Raw genomic sequence first — 18,014 nt, 5'->3', positions numbered from 1 at the left:
AATGTTCATTGCAGCACTATTTACAATAGCCAGGTAATGGAAGCAACCTAAATGCCCACAGACAGACGAATGGATAAAGAGGTGGTACATATATAAAATGGAATATTACTCAGCCATACAAAGGAATGAAACTGGGTCATTTGTTGAGACGTCGATGGATCTAGAGACTGTCCTACAGAGTGAAGTAAGTCAGAAAGAGAAAAACAAATATTGTATATTAATGCATATATGTGGAACCTAGAAAAAGGATACAGATGAACCGGTTTGCAGGGCAGAAATAGAGACACAGAGGTAGAGAACAAACGTATGGACACCAAGGGGGGGAAGCCACGGGGTGGGGGTGGTGGGATGAGTTGGGAGATTGGGATTGACCTGTATACATGTATATGTATAAAATAGATAACTAATAATAACCTGCTGTATAAAAAAATAAATAAAATTAAATTTCAAGATTAAAAAAATAAAATTTAAAAATAAAGCAGAAAAAAGTTCCTCCCTTCACACAGATATATTTATATGAATGAATTATTTCCATGCTTATATCTATAAATACATGAAAGAGAAATGAAATCTACCTTGAACCAAAAAAGAAAAAAAAAAAAAACAGAACCCACCAGTTATACAGAGGAAAACGCTATCAGGGCACTTGCTCCAGTGGTAAACAATTCTGAAGTTCGTCAGAGGTTGGGAATCATCTCCCATGCAGCCAGCAGGCCCCCCACAAGGAACGTCCTCATTGCAAAGCTGGGGGACCATGCCGAGGGGTCTGTGAGTAAACGTGAGACGAGCCCCAGGCCAGCTGCTGCTGAACTCTTCCCACCCTTCCCAGGTAAAACACCTGAATATGTACAAGGACTCGAAAGCCTAGAGGAAGGGCCGTGGAGCCACACCAGCGACAGCACGCAGGCCGACTTGGCGCCTGCAGGCCAGCCAGGATGCTCCTGGCCCCGGGCGCTCTTCTGGAAGCTTTCCATTTCCCTGCCTGAGATACCCCTCGTGTCCCGGCCCCCACTGCTTTTTTCCTTCCTCACCTCTGCCCGGGGAGAAATTCCAGCGGAAGGTATGGGTGACACATCCTCTTCTTTAGCAGGTGGCAGCCTGGCAACGCCTGCAGAATCTCCAGCAGAGCCCCACTCACACCGGGCCACCCACAAAGCCGTGGCCCCTCACACCCTCCCACCAGCACAGCCCCGAGACTGCTGACCGGGCAGAGAACATGGCGTCAGGCATACCTGCAGTGCCTCTTGCTGCCTGGAGTGGTGTTTATATTGACCTCAACACAGGCACACCTGGGCAGGGCTGGCCGGCAGGGTCAGGCTGCCCAGGTCAGCCAATCCTCAAACCTCAGGGGCTCACATTGCAGAAAATGGACCTCGCTGAACCGGCCAGGTCCAAGGAACAGGTGTGGGCTCCTAAGAGTCAGGATAGACAAGGGGCTGCAGCTCCGGCTTGTTTTCTAATCACTTTATCTGGCCCATGAGTGGGAGACAACTTCAAGAAGACACTCTCTTAATGAGAGCAACCCAGGAGTCAGGGAGAGGAGGGGTGATGGGTGGAGACAGAGGCCTGGTGCCCTGTCTGCAGTGGAAGTCTCTGGAAGACCAGGCAGAGGGAGGCCGCACAGAGTGACGCCCAGGGTCACAGACCTGTCGGAGATGCTGTTTGTTAGTTCAAGTCCTGCTCTGAGGTGCTCTGTGTCAGCTCTGAGAGACAGGCCATCTGGGGTGCTCTGAAATGAGGGCTATGTGCACGATTCCTGTGTTCCCAGCCCTGCTGTCCTACCTGCCCACGGGAGCTACGTATCCTGGGAGGGGCCTGACCACGAGAGCCCCATGGGCTGCTGGGTGGTTGCGCAGGTGAGCTCCATAACCTGGGAGTGGCCTGACCATGAGAGCCCCGTGGGCTACTGGGGACCTGCCCAGGTGAACCCCATATCCTGGGAGGGGCCTGACCACGAGAGCCCCATGGGCTGCTGGGTAGTTGCGCAGGTGAGCTCCATAACCTGGCATTGCCCTGACCACGTCAGCCCCGTGGGCTGCTGGAGACCTGGTAAAGGGTGTCAGGACAGTCAGTGAAGTCACCGAGGATATACATCCAGTAGTTCCTAATTCCTACACCCTGCTGGTCATTCTACCATCCACCAGGACAATGGTTTTCTGTATTAGACTTCAATGATGCCTTCTTCTGTATTCCATTGGTCCCAGAAAGGCTCTGCTGCCCTAGTAACCAGATTTGGGAATGGAGAAATACCGCCACCTTGTGGCCATTTCCCACAACAGCAGCTTTAAACCCAGTGCTAATGGTCACTAAATATTCACACTCATTGCAGGCCTGTGAAGGACACCTGCCCTCAAAAACAATCCTGGGGTCGAAAATTGACCAAAAAATTCAAAAGAGGGCAACCATCCAAGAAGACTATTTCAAGAGGTTAATTGTACTCTCCGTTTTTTTTTTCTGTTTTTCCGTACAAGAAATTTAAAAAGGCATGGAAAAAGGCTGAACATTAGGAATAATTAAAGATATGCAAATCCAAATGACAAAAACCTATCAGCTCATACCAGTCAGAATGCCAATCAGCAAAAAGTATGCAAACAAGAAATGCTGAAGGGGTTTTGGAGAAATGCCTACCCTTGGTTCAACGTGGGACATTGTAAGAGCCAGTAATGAAAACAAAAATGAGGTGCCTTGGAAAGGTAAATACTGAGCTACCATTCAATCAAGCATACCCACTGCTGGGCCTATCGCCTGAGGGGATGAGAATCAAAAAGACACAGGCTGGGCTTCACTGGTGGCGCAGTGGTTCAGAGTCCGCCTGTCAATGCAGGGGACACGGGTTCATGCCCCGGTTCCGGAAGATCCCACATGCCGTGGAGCGGCCGGTCCCGTGAGCTATGGCTGCTGGGCCTGCATGTCCGGAGCCTGTGCTCTGCAATGGGAGGGTCCACGGCAACGAGAGGCCCACGTACAGCCAAAAAAAAAAAAAAGACACAGGCTGGCAATCCTGCACTACAGCAATATTTAACATAGCCAATACTTGGAAGCTACGAAAATGTCCATCAACAGAGGAATGCACAAAGAAGAAGTGGTCCATGTACACAATGGAATATGACTCCAATAAGAAAAATATAAATTCAATTCATAAAGCAAACATAAGTAAGGAGACATCAGCTTTTGGGGGCACATCCCACTCTAATATATAACCGAGGAACACCACTGCCAGGATGGTCTGTTTCCCTAGTTACCAGATTGGGAAAAGCAGAAATGCTGCCGCCCTCTGGCCGTTACCTGCAACAGCAGCTTTAAAACCTGTGCTAAGGGTCACTTCATATGCACCAATCCTGGAGGGCTGTAAATGAAACCTGACCTCAAAATGTCTTGAGGGAGGTAATGGCCAAAATATTTCTAAATGTCACACATACTTCACGAAAACAATTTGAAGAGGTAAGCTGTACTCACAGTTTGAAGAAAAAAAGGACATGCGAGAAGGCTCAATTTCAAGGGATTATGAGACGCATGCAAATCCAACAACAAAGTGGTATCAGCTCACACTAGTCAGAATAAACATCAGCAAAAATACTACAAACAATAAACACTGAAGGTGTTGTGGAGAAGACCATAACTTCAAGTGGGACGTATCCTGGTAAGAGACACTAATGAGAACAGAATGGAGGTGCCTCTACAAGGTAAACATTTTGCTACCATATGATCCAGCAGGCCCACTCCTGGGCCTATACCCTAAGAAGACGGAATTGGAAAGACACAGGCAGGCAAATGTGCATTGCCGCAGCATTACAATAGCCATGACATGGAAGCCACCAAAAAGTCCATCAACAGATGAGTGGACAAAGACGAACTGGTACATGTACAGACAGAATAGTAGCCAAGGAAACAAAGGACACAATGCCATTTGCAGCACCGTAGATGAGTCTAGAGGTAATCCCGTGACTTGTAGTAAGTCAGAAAGAGAAAGACACATATCCTATGATATCACTTATAGGTGTTACCTAAAAATTGATACCAGTGAAGATATTTCCACAGGGAAGGGCAATCACAGATTCATTAAACAAACTTATGTTTCGCCAATGGAAAGGTGTGAGGATTGGATACATTAGGATATTGGGGTTAACAGACATATACAAACACAGGTGAAATATATAATCACCAAACACCTACGGAATACCAAGAGAAGACTACTCAGCATTCTGTCATAACGTACATGGGAAAAGGATCCCAGGAAGAACAGACATAGGTATATGTGTAAAAGAACCACATCTTGCACACCTAAAACAACCCAAACATTGTAATCCAACTGGCTGTGATAAAAAATAAAAATTAAATTAAAGAAATGAACAAGAAGCCGTGAGACAAACATAAGGGGCACTTTCCTGGCACATTCCATTCTAAATTACAACCTAGAACACGACTTCCACTGAGGCTCTGTTGCCCTAGTAACCAGATTTGGTAAAGGAGAAATGCTGCCACCTGGTGGCCGTTTCACACAACAGCAGCTGTAAGCCCAGCGCTAATAGTCAGTAGATATTCAAAGTAATTGGCAGGCCTGGAAATGACACCTGCCCTGAAAACAAATCCTGGGGTCGTATATCGACCCAAAAATTCAAAAGACGTCCATATTTCAAAACGACAGTTTCCAGAGGCATGTTTTACGCACATTTCTGTTCTGCTTCTTTTTCTTTCTTTTTTTTCTAAACTACGGGAATGGAAAAAGGCAACCCTCAGAATGGGAGGAAATATTTGCAAAGGAATCAATGGACAAAGGTTTAATCTCCAATATATATAAACAGCTCATGCAGCTTAATATAAATAAAACAAACAACCCAATACCAAAATGGGTAGAAGATCTAAATAGACATTTCTTCAAAGAAGATGCAGAGATGGACAAGACGCACATGAAAAGCTGCTCAACATCACTAAGTATTAGAGACATGCAAATCCAAACTACAGTGAGATATGACCTCACCTGTTAGAATGGGCATCATCAGAAAATCTACAAACAACAAATGCTGGGGAGGGTGTGGACAAAAGGAACCCTCTTCCACCATTGGTGGGAATGTAAATGGATACAGTCACTATGGAGAGCAGTATGGAGGTTCCTTTCAAAACTAAAAATAGAATTAGCATATGATCCAGCAATCCCACTTCTGGGCGTATACCCAGAGAAAACCGTAAATCCAAAAGACACATTCACCACAATGTTCATTGCAGCACTATTTACAATAGCCAGGTAATGGAAGCAACCTAAATGCTCACAGACAGACGAATGGATAAAGAGGTGGTACATATATAAAATGGAATATTACTCAGCCATACAAAGGAATGAAACTGGGTCATTTGTTGAGACGTCGATGGATCTAGAGACTGTCCTACAGAGTGAAGTAAGTCAGAAAGAGAAAAACAAATATTGTATATTAATGCATATATGTGGAACCTAGAAAAAGGATACAGATGAACCGGTTTGCAGGGCAGAAATAGAGACACAGAGGTAGAGAACAAACGTATGGACACCAAGGGGGGGAAGCCACGGGGTGGGGGTGGTGGGATGAGTTGGGAGATTGGGATTGACCTGTATACATGTATATGTATAAAATAGATAACTAATAATAACCTGCTGTATAAAAAAAATAAATAAAATTAAATTTCAAGATTAAAAAAATAAAATTTAAAAATAAAGCAGAAAAAAGTTCCTCCCTTCACACAGATATATTTATATGAATGAATTATTTCCATGCTTATATCTATAAATACATGAAAGAGAAATGAAATCTACCTTGAACCAAAAAAGAAAAAAAAAAAAAACAGAACCCACCAGTTATACAGAGGAAAACGCTATCAGGGCACTTGCTCCAGTGGTAAACAATTCTGAAGTTCGTCAGAGGTTGGGAATCATCTCCCATGCAGCCAGCAGGCCCCCCACAAGGAACGTCCTCATTGCAAAGCTGGGGGACCATGCCGAGGGGTCTGTGAGTAAACGTGAGACGAGCCCCAGGCCAGCTGCTGCTGAACTCTTCCCACCCTTCCCAGGTAAAACACCTGAATATGTACAAGGACTCGAAAGCCTAGAGGAAGGGCCGTGGAGCCACACCAGCGACAGCACGCAGGCCGACTTGGCGCCTGCAGGCCAGCCAGGATGCTCCTGGCCCCGGGCGCTCTTCTGGAAGCTTTCCATTTCCCTGCCTGAGATACCCCTCGTGTCCCGGCCCCCACTGCTTTTTTCCTTCCTCACCTCTGCCCGGGGAGAAATTCCAGCGGAAGGTATGGGTGACACATCCTCTTCTTTAGCAGGTGGCAGCCTGGCAACGCCTGCAGAATCTCCAGCAGAGCCCCACTCACACCGGGCCACCCACAAAGCCGTGGCCCCTCACACCCTCCCACCAGCACAGCCCCGAGACTGCTGACCGGGCAGAGAACATGGCGTCAGGCATACCTGCAGTGCCTCTTGCTGCCTGGGGTGGTGTTTATATTGACCTCAACACAGGCACACCTGGGCAGGGCTGGCCGGCAGGGTCAGGCTGCCCAGGTCAGCCAATCCTCAAACCTCAGGGGCTCACATTGCAGAAAATGGACCTCGCTGAACCGGCCAGGTCCAAGGAACAGGTGTGGGCTCCTAAGAGTCAGGATAGACAAGGGGCTGCAGCTCCGGCTTGTTTTCTAATCACTTTATCTGGCCCATGAGTGGGAGACAACTTCAAGAAGACACTCTCTTAATGAGAGCAACCCAGGAGTCAGGGAGAGGAGGGGTGATGGGTGGAGACAGAGGCCTGGTGCCCTGTCTGCAGTGGAAGTCTCTGGAAGACCAGGCAGAGGGAGGCCGCACAGAGTGACGCCCAGGGTCACAGACCTGTCGGAGATGCTGTTTGTTAGTTCAAGTCCTGCTCTGAGGTGCTCTGTGTCAGCTCTGAGAGACAGGCCATCTGGGGTGCTCTGAAATGAGGGCTATGTGCACGATTCCTGTGTTCCCAGCCCTGCTGTCCTACCTGCCCACGGGAGCTACGTATCCTGGGAGGGGCCTGACCACGAGAGCCCCATGGGCTGCTGGGTGGTTGCGCAGGTGAGCTCCATAACCTGGGAGTGGCCTGACCATGAGAGCCCCGTGGGCTACTGGGGACCTGCCCAGGTGAACCCCATATCCTGGGAGGGGCCTGACCACGAGAGCCCCATGGGCTGCTGGGTAGTTGCGCAGGTGAGCTCCATAACCTGGCATTGCCCTGACCACGTCAGCCCCGTGGGCTGCTGGAGACCTGGTAAAGGGTGTCAGGACAGTCAGTGAAGTCACCGAGGATATACATCCAGTAGTTCCTAATTCCTACACCCTGCTGGTCATTCTACCATCCACCAGGACAATGGTTTTCTGTATTAGACTTCAATGATGCCTTCTTCTGTATTCCATTGGTCCCAGAAAGGCTCTGCTGCCCTAGTAACCAGATTTGGGAATGGAGAAATACCGCCACCTTGTGGCCATTTCCCACAACAGCAGCTTTAAACCCAGTGCTAATGGTCACTAAATATTCACACTCATTGCAGGCCTGTGAAGGACACCTGCCCTCAAAAACAATCCTGGGGTCGAAAATTGACCAAAAAATTCAAAAGAGGGCAACCATCCAAGAAGACTATTTCAAGAGGTTAATTGTACTCTCCGTTTTTTTTTTCTGTTTTTCCGTACAAGAAATTTAAAAAGGCATGGAAAAAGGCTGAACATTAGGAATAATTAAAGATATGCAAATCCAAATGACAAAAACCTATCAGCTCATACCAGTCAGAATGCCAATCAGCAAAAAGTATGCAAACAAGAAATGCTGAAGGGGTTTTGGAGAAATGCCTACCCTTGGTTCAACGTGGGACATTGTAAGAGCCAGTAATGAAAACAAAAATGAGGTGCCTTGGAAAGGTAAATACTGAGCTACCATTCAATCAAGCATACCCACTGCTGGGCCTATCGCCTGAGGGGATGAGAATCAAAAAGACACAGGCTGGGCTTCACTGGTGGCGCAGTGGTTCAGAGTCCGCCTGTCAATGCAGGGGACACGGGTTCATGCCCCGGTTCCGGAAGATCCCACATGCCGTGGAGCGGCCGGTCCCGTGAGCTATGGCTGCTGGGCCTGCATGTCCGGAGCCTGTGCTCTGCAATGGGAGGGTCCACGGCAACGAGAGGCCCACGTACAGCCAAAAAAAAAAAAAAGACACAGGCTGGCAATCCTGCACTACAGCAATATTTAACATAGCCAATACTTGGAAGCTACGAAAATGTCCATCAACAGAGGAATGCACAAAGAAGAAGTGGTCCATGTACACAATGGAATATGACTCCAATAAGAAAAATATAAATTCAATTCATAAAGCAAACATAAGTAAGGAGACATCAGCTTTTGGGGGCACATCCCACTCTAATATATAACCGAGGAACACCACTGCCAGGATGGTCTGTTTCCCTAGTTACCAGATTGGGAAAAGCAGAAATGCTGCCGCCCTCTGGCCGTTACCTGCAACAGCAGCTTTAAAACCTGTGCTAAGGGTCACTTCATATGCACCAATCCTGGAGGGCTGTAAATGAAACCTGACCTCAAAATGTCTTGAGGGAGGTAATGGCCAAAATATTTCTAAATGTCACACATACTTCACGAAAACAATTTGAAGAGGTAAGCTGTACTCACAGTTTGAAGAAAAAAAGGACATGCGAGAAGGCTCAATTTCAAGGGATTATGAGACGCATGCAAATCCAACAACAAAGTGGTATCAGCTCACACTAGTCAGAATAAACATCAGCAAAAATACTACAAACAATAAACACTGAAGGTGTTGTGGAGAAGACCATAACTTCAAGTGGGACGTATCCTGGTAAGAGACACTAATGAGAACAGAATGGAGGTGCCTCTACAAGGTAAACATTTTGCTACCATATGATCCAGCAGGCCCACTCCTGGGCCTATACCCTAAGAAGACGGAATTGGAAAGACACAGGCAGGCAAATGTGCATTGCCGCAGCATTACAATAGCCATGACATGGAAGCCACCAAAAAGTCCATCAACAGATGAGTGGACAAAGACGAACTGGTACATGTACAGACAGAATAGTAGCCAAGGAAACAAAGGACACAATGCCATTTGCAGCACCGTAGATGAGTCTAGAGGTAATCCCGTGACTTGTAGTAAGTCAGAAAGAGAAAGACACATATCCTATGATATCACTTATAGGTGTTACCTAAAAATTGATACCAGTGAAGATATTTCCACAGGGAAGGGCAATCACAGATTCATTAAACAAACTTATGTTTCGCCAATGGAAAGGTGTGAGGATTGGATACATTAGGATATTGGGGTTAACAGACATATACAAACACAGGTGAAATATATAATCACCAAACACCTACGGAATACCAAGAGAAGACTACTCAGCATTCTGTCATAACGTACATGGGAAAAGGATCCCAGGAAGAACAGACATAGGTATATGTGTAAAAGAACCACATCTTGCACACCTAAAACAACCCAAACATTGTAATCCAACTGGCTGTGATAAAAAATAAAAATTAAATTAAAGAAATGAACAAGAAGCCGTGAGACAAACATAAGGGGCACTTTCCTGGCACATTCCATTCTAAATTACAACCTAGAACACGACTTCCACTGAGGCTCTGTTGCCCTAGTAACCAGATTTGGTAAAGGAGAAATGCTGCCACCTGGTGGCCGTTTCACACAACAGCAGCTGTAAGCCCAGCGCTAATAGTCAGTAGATATTCAAAGTAATTGGCAGGCCTGGAAATGACACCTGCCCTGAAAACAAATCCTGGGGTCGTATATCGACCCAAAAATTCAAAAGACGTCCATATTTCAAAACGACAGTTTCCAGAGGCATGTTTTACGCACATTTCTGTTCTGCTTCTTTTTCTTTCTTTTTTTTCTAAACTACGGGAATGGAAAAAGGCAACCCTCAGAATGGGAGGAAATATTTGCAAAGGAATCAATGGACAAAGGTTTAATCTCCAATATATATAAACAGCTCATGCAGCTTAATATAAATAAAACAAACAACCCAATACCAAAATGGGTAGAAGATCTAAATAGACATTTCTTCAAAGAAGATGCAGAGATGGACAAGACGCACATGAAAAGCTGCTCAACATCACTAAGTATTAGAGACATGCAAATCCAAACTACAGTGAGATATGACCTCACCTGTTAGAATGGGCATCATCAGAAAATCTACAAACAACAAATGCTGGGGAGGGTGTGGACAAAAGGAACCCTCTTCCACCATTGGTGGGAATGTAAATGGATACAGTCACTATGGAGAGCAGTATGGAGGTTCCTTTCAAAACTAAAAATAGAATTAGCATATGATCCAGCAATCCCACTTCTGGGCGTATACCCAGAGAAAACCGTAAATCCAAAAGACACATTCACCACAATGTTCATTGCAGCACTATTTACAATAGCCAGGTAATGGAAGCAACCTAAATGCCCACAGACAGACGAATGGATAAAGAGGTGGTACATATATAAAATGGAATATTACTCAGCCATACAAAGGAATGAAACTGGGTCATTTGTTGAGACGTCGATGGATCTAGAGACTGTCCTACAGAGTGAAGTAAGTCAGAAAGAGAAAAACAAATATTGTATATTAATGCATATATGTGGAACCTAGAAAAAGGATACAGATGAACCGGTTTGCAGGGCAGAAATAGAGACACAGAGGTAGAGAACAAACGTATGGACACCAAGGGGGGGAAGCCACGGGGTGGGGGTGGTGGGATGAGTTGGGAGATTGGGATTGACCTGTATACATGTATATGTATAAAATAGATAACTAATAATAACCTGCTGTATAAAAAAAATAAATAAAATTAAATTTCAAGATTAAAAAAATAAAATTTAAAAATAAAGCAGAAAAAAGTTCCTCCCTTCACACAGATATATTTATATGAATGAATTATTTCCATGCTTATATCTATAAATACATGAAAGAGAAATGAAATCTACCTTGAACCAAAAAAGAAAAAAAAAAAAACAGAACCCACCAGTTATACAGAGGAAAAAGCTATCAGGGCACTTGCTCCAGTGGTAAACAATTCTGAAGTTCGTCAGAGGTTGGGAATCATCTCCCATGCAGCCAGCAGGCCCCCCACAAGGAACGTCCTCATTGCAAAGCTGGGGGACCATGCCGAGGGGTCTGTGAGTAAACGTGAGACGAGCCCCAGGCCAGCTGCTGCTGAACTCTTCCCACCCTTCCCAGGTAAAACACCTGAATATGTACAAGGACTCGAAAGCCTAGAGGAAGGGCCGTGGAGCCACACCAGCGACAGCACGCAGGCCGACTTGGCGCCTGCAGGCCAGCCAGGATGCTCCTGGCCCCGGGCGCTCTTCTGGAAGCTTTCCATTTCCCTGCCTGAGATACCCCTCGTGTCCCGGCCCCCACTGCTTTTTTCCTTCCTCACCTCTGCCCGGGGAGAAATTCCAGCGGAAGGTATGGGTGACACATCCTCTTCTTTAGCAGGTGGCAGCCTGGCAACGCCTGCAGAATCTCCAGCAGAGCCCCACTCACACCGGGCCACCCACAAAGCCGTGGCCCCTCACACCCTCCCACCAGCACAGCCCCGAGACTGCTGACCGGGCAGAGAACATGGCGTCAGGCATACCTGCAGTGCCTCTTGCTGCCTGGAGTGGTGTTTATATTGACCTCAACACAGGCACACCTGGGCAGGGCTGGCCGGCAGGGTCAGGCTGCCCAGGTCAGCCAATCCTCAAACCTCAGGGGCTCACATTGCAGAAAATGGACCTCGCTGAACCGGCCAGGTCCAAGGAACAGGTGTGGGCTCCTAAGAGTCAGGATAGACAAGGGGCTGCAGCTCCGGCTTGTTTTCTAATCACTTTATCTGGCCCATGAGTGGGAGACAACTTCAAGAAGACACTCTCTTAATGAGAGCAACCCAGGAGTCAGGGAGAGGAGGGGTGATGGGTGGAGACAGAGGCCTGGTGCCCTGTCTGCAGTGGAAGTCTCTGGAAGACCAGGCAGAGGGAGGCCGCACAGAGTGACGCCCAGGGTCACAGACCTGTCGGAGATGCTGTTTGTTAGTTCAAGTCCTGCTCTGAGGTGCTCTGTGTCAGCTCTGAGAGACAGGCCATCTGGGGTGCTCTGAAATGAGGGCTATGTGCACGATTCCTGTGTTCCCAGCCCTGCTGTCCTACCTGCCCACGGGAGCTACGTATCCTGGGAGGGGCCTGACCACGAGAGCCCCATGGGCTGCTGGGTGGTTGCGCAGGTGAGCTCCATAACCTGGGAGTGGCCTGACCATGAGAGCCCCGTGGGCTACTGGGGACCTGCCCAGGTGAACCCCATATCCTGGGAGGGGCCTGACCACGAGAGCCCCATGGGCTGCTGGGTAGTTGCGCAGGTGAGCTCCATAACCTGGCATTGCCCTGACCACGTCAGCCCCGTGGGCTGCTGGAGACCTGGTAAAGGGTGTCAGGACAGTCAGTGAAGTCACCGAGGATATACATCCAGTAGTTCCTAATTCCTACACCCTGCTGGTCATTCTACCATCCACCAGGACAATGGTTTTCTGTATTAGACTTCAATGATGCCTTCTTCTGTATTCCATTGGTCCCAGAAAGGCTCTGCTGCCCTAGTAACCAGATTTGGGAATGGAGAAATACCGCCACCTTGTGGCCATTTCCCACAACAGCAGCTTTAAACCCAGTGCTAATGGTCACTAAATATTCACACTCATTGCAGGCCTGTGAAGGACACCTGCCCTCAAAAACAATCCTGGGGTCGAAAATTGACCAAAAAATTCAAAAGAGGGCAACCATCCAAGAAGACTATTTCAAGAGGTTAATTGTACTCTCCGTTTTTTTTTTCTGTTTTTCCGTACAAGAAATTTAAAAAGGCATGGAAAAAGGCTGAACATTAGGAATAATTAAAGATATGCAAATCCAAATGACAAAAACCTATCAGCTCATACCAGTCAGAATGCCAATCAGCAAAAAGTATGCAAACAAGAAATGCTGAAGGGGTTTTGGAGAAATGCCTACCCTTGGTTCAACGTGGGACATTGTAAGAGCCAGTAATGAAAACAAAAATGAGGTGCCTTGGAAAGGTAAATACTGAGCTACCATTCAATCAAGCATACCCACTGCTGGGCCTATCGCCTGAGGGGATGAGAATCAAAAAGACACAGGCTGGGCTTCACTGGTGGCGCAGTGGTTCAGAGTCCGCCTGTCAATGCAGGGGACACGGGTTCATGCCCCGGTTCCGGAAGATCCCACATGCCGTGGAGCGGCCGGTCCCGTGAGCTATGGCTGCTGGGCCTGCATGTCCGGAGCCTGTGCTCTGCAATGGGAGGGTCCACGGCAACGAGAGGCCCACGTACAGCCAAAAAAAAAAAAAAGACACAGGCTGGCAATCCTGCACTACAGCAATATTTAACATAGCCAATACTTGGAAGCTACGAAAATGTCCATCAACAGAGGAATGCACAAAGAAGAAGTGGTCCATGTACACAATGGAATATGACTCCAATAAGAAAAATATAAATTCAATTCATAAAGCAAACATAAGTAAGGAGACATCAGCTTTTGGGGGCACATCCCACTCTAATATATAACCGAGGAACACCACTGCCAGGATGGTCTGTTTCCCTAGTTACCAGATTGGGAAAAGCAGAAATGCTGCCGCCCTCTGGCCGTTACCTGCAACAGCAGCTTTAAAACCTGTGCTAAGGGTCACTTCATATGCACCAATCCTGGAGGGCTGTAAATGAAACCTGACCTCAAAATGTCTTGAGGGAGGTAATGGCCAAAATATTTCTAAATGTCACACATACTTCACGAAAACAATTTGAAGAGGTAAGCTGTACTCACAGTTTGAAGAAAAAAAGGACATGCGAGAAGGCTCAATTTCAAGGGATTATGAGACGCATGCAAATCCAACAACAAAGTGGTATCAGCTCACACTAGTCAGAATAAACATCAGCAAAAATACTACAAACAATAAACACTGAAGGTGTTGTGGAGAAGACCATAACTTCAAGTGGGACGTATCCTGGTAAGAGACACTAATGAGAACAGAATGGAGGTGCCTCTACAAGGTAAACATTTTGCTACCATATGATCCAGCAGGCCCACTCCTGGGCCTATACCCTAAGAAGACGGAATTGGAAAGACACAGGCAGGCAAATGTGCATTGCCGCAGCATTACAATAGCCATGACATGGAAGCCACCAAAAAGTCCATCAACAGATGAGTGGACAAAGACGAACTGGTACATGTACAGACAGAATAGTAGCCAAGGAAACAAAGGACACAATGCCATTTGCAGCACCGTAGATGAGTCTAGAGGTAATCCCGTGACTTGTAGTAAGTCAGAAAGAGAAAGACACATATCCTATGATATCACTTATAGGTGTTACCTAAAAATTGATACCAGTGAAGATATTTCCACAGGGAAGGGCAATCACAGATTCATTAAACAAACTTATGTTTCGCCAATGGAAAGGTGTGAGGATTGGATACATTAGGATATTGGGGTTAACAGACATATACAAACACAGGTGAAATATATAATCACCAAACACCTACGGAATACCAAGAGAAGACTACTCAGCATTCTGTCATAACGTACATGGGAAAAGGATCCCAGGAAGAACAGACATAGGTATATGTGTAAAAGAACCACATCTTGCACACCTAAAACAACCCAAACATTGTAATCCAACTGGCTGTGATAAAAAATAAAAATTAAATTAAAGAAATGAACAAGAAGCCGTGAGACAAACATAAGGGGCACTTTCCTGGCACATTCCATTCTAAATTACAACCTAGAACACGACTTCCACTGAGGCTCTGTTGCCCTAGTAACCAGATTTGGTAAAGGAGAAATGCTGCCACCTGGTGGCCGTTTCACACAACAGCAGCTGTAAGCCCAGCGCTAATAGTCAGTAGATATTCAAAGTAATTGGCAGGCCTGGAAATGACACCTGCCCTGAAAACAAATCCTGGGGTCGTATATCGACCCAAAAATTCAAAAGACGTCCATATTTCAAAACGACAGTTTCCAGAGGCATGTTTTACGCACATTTCTGTTCTGCTTCTTTTTCTTTCTTTTTTTTCTAAACTACGGGAATGGAAAAAGGCAACCCTCAGAATGGGAGGAAATATTTGCAAAGGAATCAATGGACAAAGGTTTAATCTCCAATATATATAAACAGCTCATGCAGCTTAATATAAATAAAACAAACAACCCAATACCAAAATGGGTAGAAGATCTAAATAGACATTTCTTCAAAGAAGATGCAGAGATGGACAAGACGCACATGAAAAGCTGCTCAACATCACTAAGTATTAGAGACATGCAAATCCAAACTACAGTGAGATATCACCTCACCTGTTAGAATGGGCATCATCAGAAAATCTACAAACAACAAATGCTGGGGAGGGTGTGGACAAAAGGAACCCTCTTCCACCATTGGTGGGAATGTAAATGGATACAGTCACTATGGAGAGCAGTATGGAGGTTCCTTTCAAAACTAAAAATAGAATTAGCATATGATCCAGCAATCCCACTTCTGGGCGTATACCCAGAGAAAACCGTAAATCCAAAAGACACATTCACCACAATGTTCATTGCAGCACTATTTACAATAGCCAGGTAATGGAAGCAACCTAAATGCCCACAGACAGACGAATGGATAAAGAGGTGGTACATATATAAAATGGAATATTACTCAGCCATACAAAGGAATGAAACTGGGTCATTTGTTGAGACGTCGATGGATCTAGAGACTGTCCTACAGAGTGAAGTAAGTCAGAAAGAGAAAAACAAATATTGTATATTAATGCATATATGTGGAACCTAGAAAAAGGATACAGATGAACCGGTTTGCAGGGCAGAAATAGAGACACAGAGGTAGAGAACAAACGTATGGACACCAAGGGGGGGAAGCCACGGGGTGGGGGTGGTGGGATGAGTTGGGAGATTGGGATTGACCTGTATACATGTATATGTATAAAATAGATAACTAATAATAACCTGCTGTATAAAAAAAATAAATAAAATTAAATTTCAAGATTAAAAAAATAAAATTTAAAAATAAAGCAGAAAAAAGTTCCTCCCTTCACACAGATATATTTATATGAATGAATTATTTCCATGCTTATATCTATAAATACATGAAAGAGAAATGAAATCTACCTTGAACCAAAAAAGAAAAAAAAAAAAACAGAACCCACCAGTTATACAGAGGAAAAAGCTATCAGGGCACTTGCTCCAGTGGTAAACAATTCTGAAGTTCGTCAGAGGTTGGGAATCATCTCCCATGCAGCCAGCAGGCCCCCCACAAGGAACGTCCTCATTGCAAAGCTGGGGGACCATGCCGAGGGGTCTGTGAGTAAACGTGAGACGAGCCCCAGGCCAGCTGCTGCTGAACTCTTCCCACCCTTCCCAGGTAAAACACCTGAATATGTACAAGGACTCGAAAGCCTAGAGGAAGGGCCGTGGAGCCACACCAGCGACAGCACGCAGGCCGACTTGGCGCCTGCAGGCCAGCCAGGATGCTCCTGGCCCCGGGCGCTCTTCTGGAAGCTTTCCATTTCCCTGCCTGAGATACCCCTCGTGTCCCGGCCCCCACTGCTTTTTTCCTTCCTCACCTCTGCCCGGGGAGAAATTCCAGCGGAAGGTATGGGTGACACATCCTCTTCTTTAGCAGGTGGCAGCCTGGCAACGCCTGCAGAATCTCCAGCAGAGCCCCACTCACACCGGGCCACCCACAAAGCCGTGGCCCCTCACACCCTCCCACCAGCACAGCCCCGAGACTGCTGACCGGGCAGAGAACATGGCGTCAGGCATACCTGCAGTGCCTCTTGCTGCCTGGAGTGGTGTTTATATTGACCTCAACACAGGCACACCTGGGCAGGGCTGGCCGGCAGGGTCAGGCTGCCCAGGTCAGCCAATCCTCAAACCTCAGGGGCTCACATTGCAGAAAATGGACCTCGCTGAACCGGCCAGGTCCAAGGAACAGGTGTGGGCTCCTAAGAGTCAGGATAGACAAGGGGCTGCAGCTCCGGCTTGTTTTCTAATCACTTTATCTGGCCCATGAGTGGGAGACAACTTCAAGAAGACACTCTCTTAATGAGAGCAACCCAGGAGTCAGGGAGAGGAGGGGTGATGGGTGGAGACAGAGGCCTGGTGCCCTGTCTGCAGTGGAAGTCTCTGGAAGACCAGGCAGAGGGAGGCCGCACAGAGTGACGCCCAGGGTCACAGACCTGTCGGAGATGCTGTTTGTTAGTTCAAGTCCTGCTCTGAGGTGCTCTGTGTCAGCTCTGAGAGACAGGCCATCTGGGGTGCTCTGAAATGAGGGCTATGTGCACGATTCCTGTGTTCCCAGCCCTGCTGTCCTACCTGCCCACGGGAGCTACGTATCCTGGGAGGGGCCTGACCACGAGAGCCCCATGGGCTGCTGGGTGGTTGCGCAGGTGAGCTCCATAACCTGGGAGTGGCCTGACCATGAGAGCCCCGTGGGCTACTGGGGACCTGCCCAGGTGAACCCCATATCCTGGGAGGGGCCTGACCACGAGAGCCCCATGGGCTGCTGGGTAGTTGCGCAGGTGAGCTCCATAACCTGGCATTGCCCTGACCACGTCAGCCCCGTGGGCTGCTGGAGACCTGGTAAAGGGTGTCAGGACAGTCAGTGAAGTCACCGAGGATATACATCCAGTAGTTCCTAATTCCTACACCCTGCTGGTCATTCTACCATCCACCAGGACAATGGTTTTCTGTATTAGACTTCAATGATGCCTTCTTCTGTATTCCATTGGTCCCAGAAAGGCTCTGCTGCCCTAGTAACCAGATTTGGGAATGGAGAAATACCGCCACCTTGTGGCCATTTCCCACAACAGCAGCTTTAAACCCAGTGCTAATGGTCACTAAATATTCACACTCATTGCAGGCCTGTGAAGGACACCTGCCCTCAAAAACAATCCTGGGGTCGAAAATTGACCAAAAA

This window comes from Mesoplodon mirus (assembly GCF_964341445.2).
Source record: "Mesoplodon mirus genome assembly, chromosome: 8".
Classification (NCBI taxonomy): Eukaryota; Metazoa; Chordata; class Mammalia; order Artiodactyla; family Ziphiidae; genus Mesoplodon; species Mesoplodon mirus.
The sequence above is the reverse complement of the archived record's forward strand: the minus strand, read 5'-3'. Positions refer to the sequence as shown.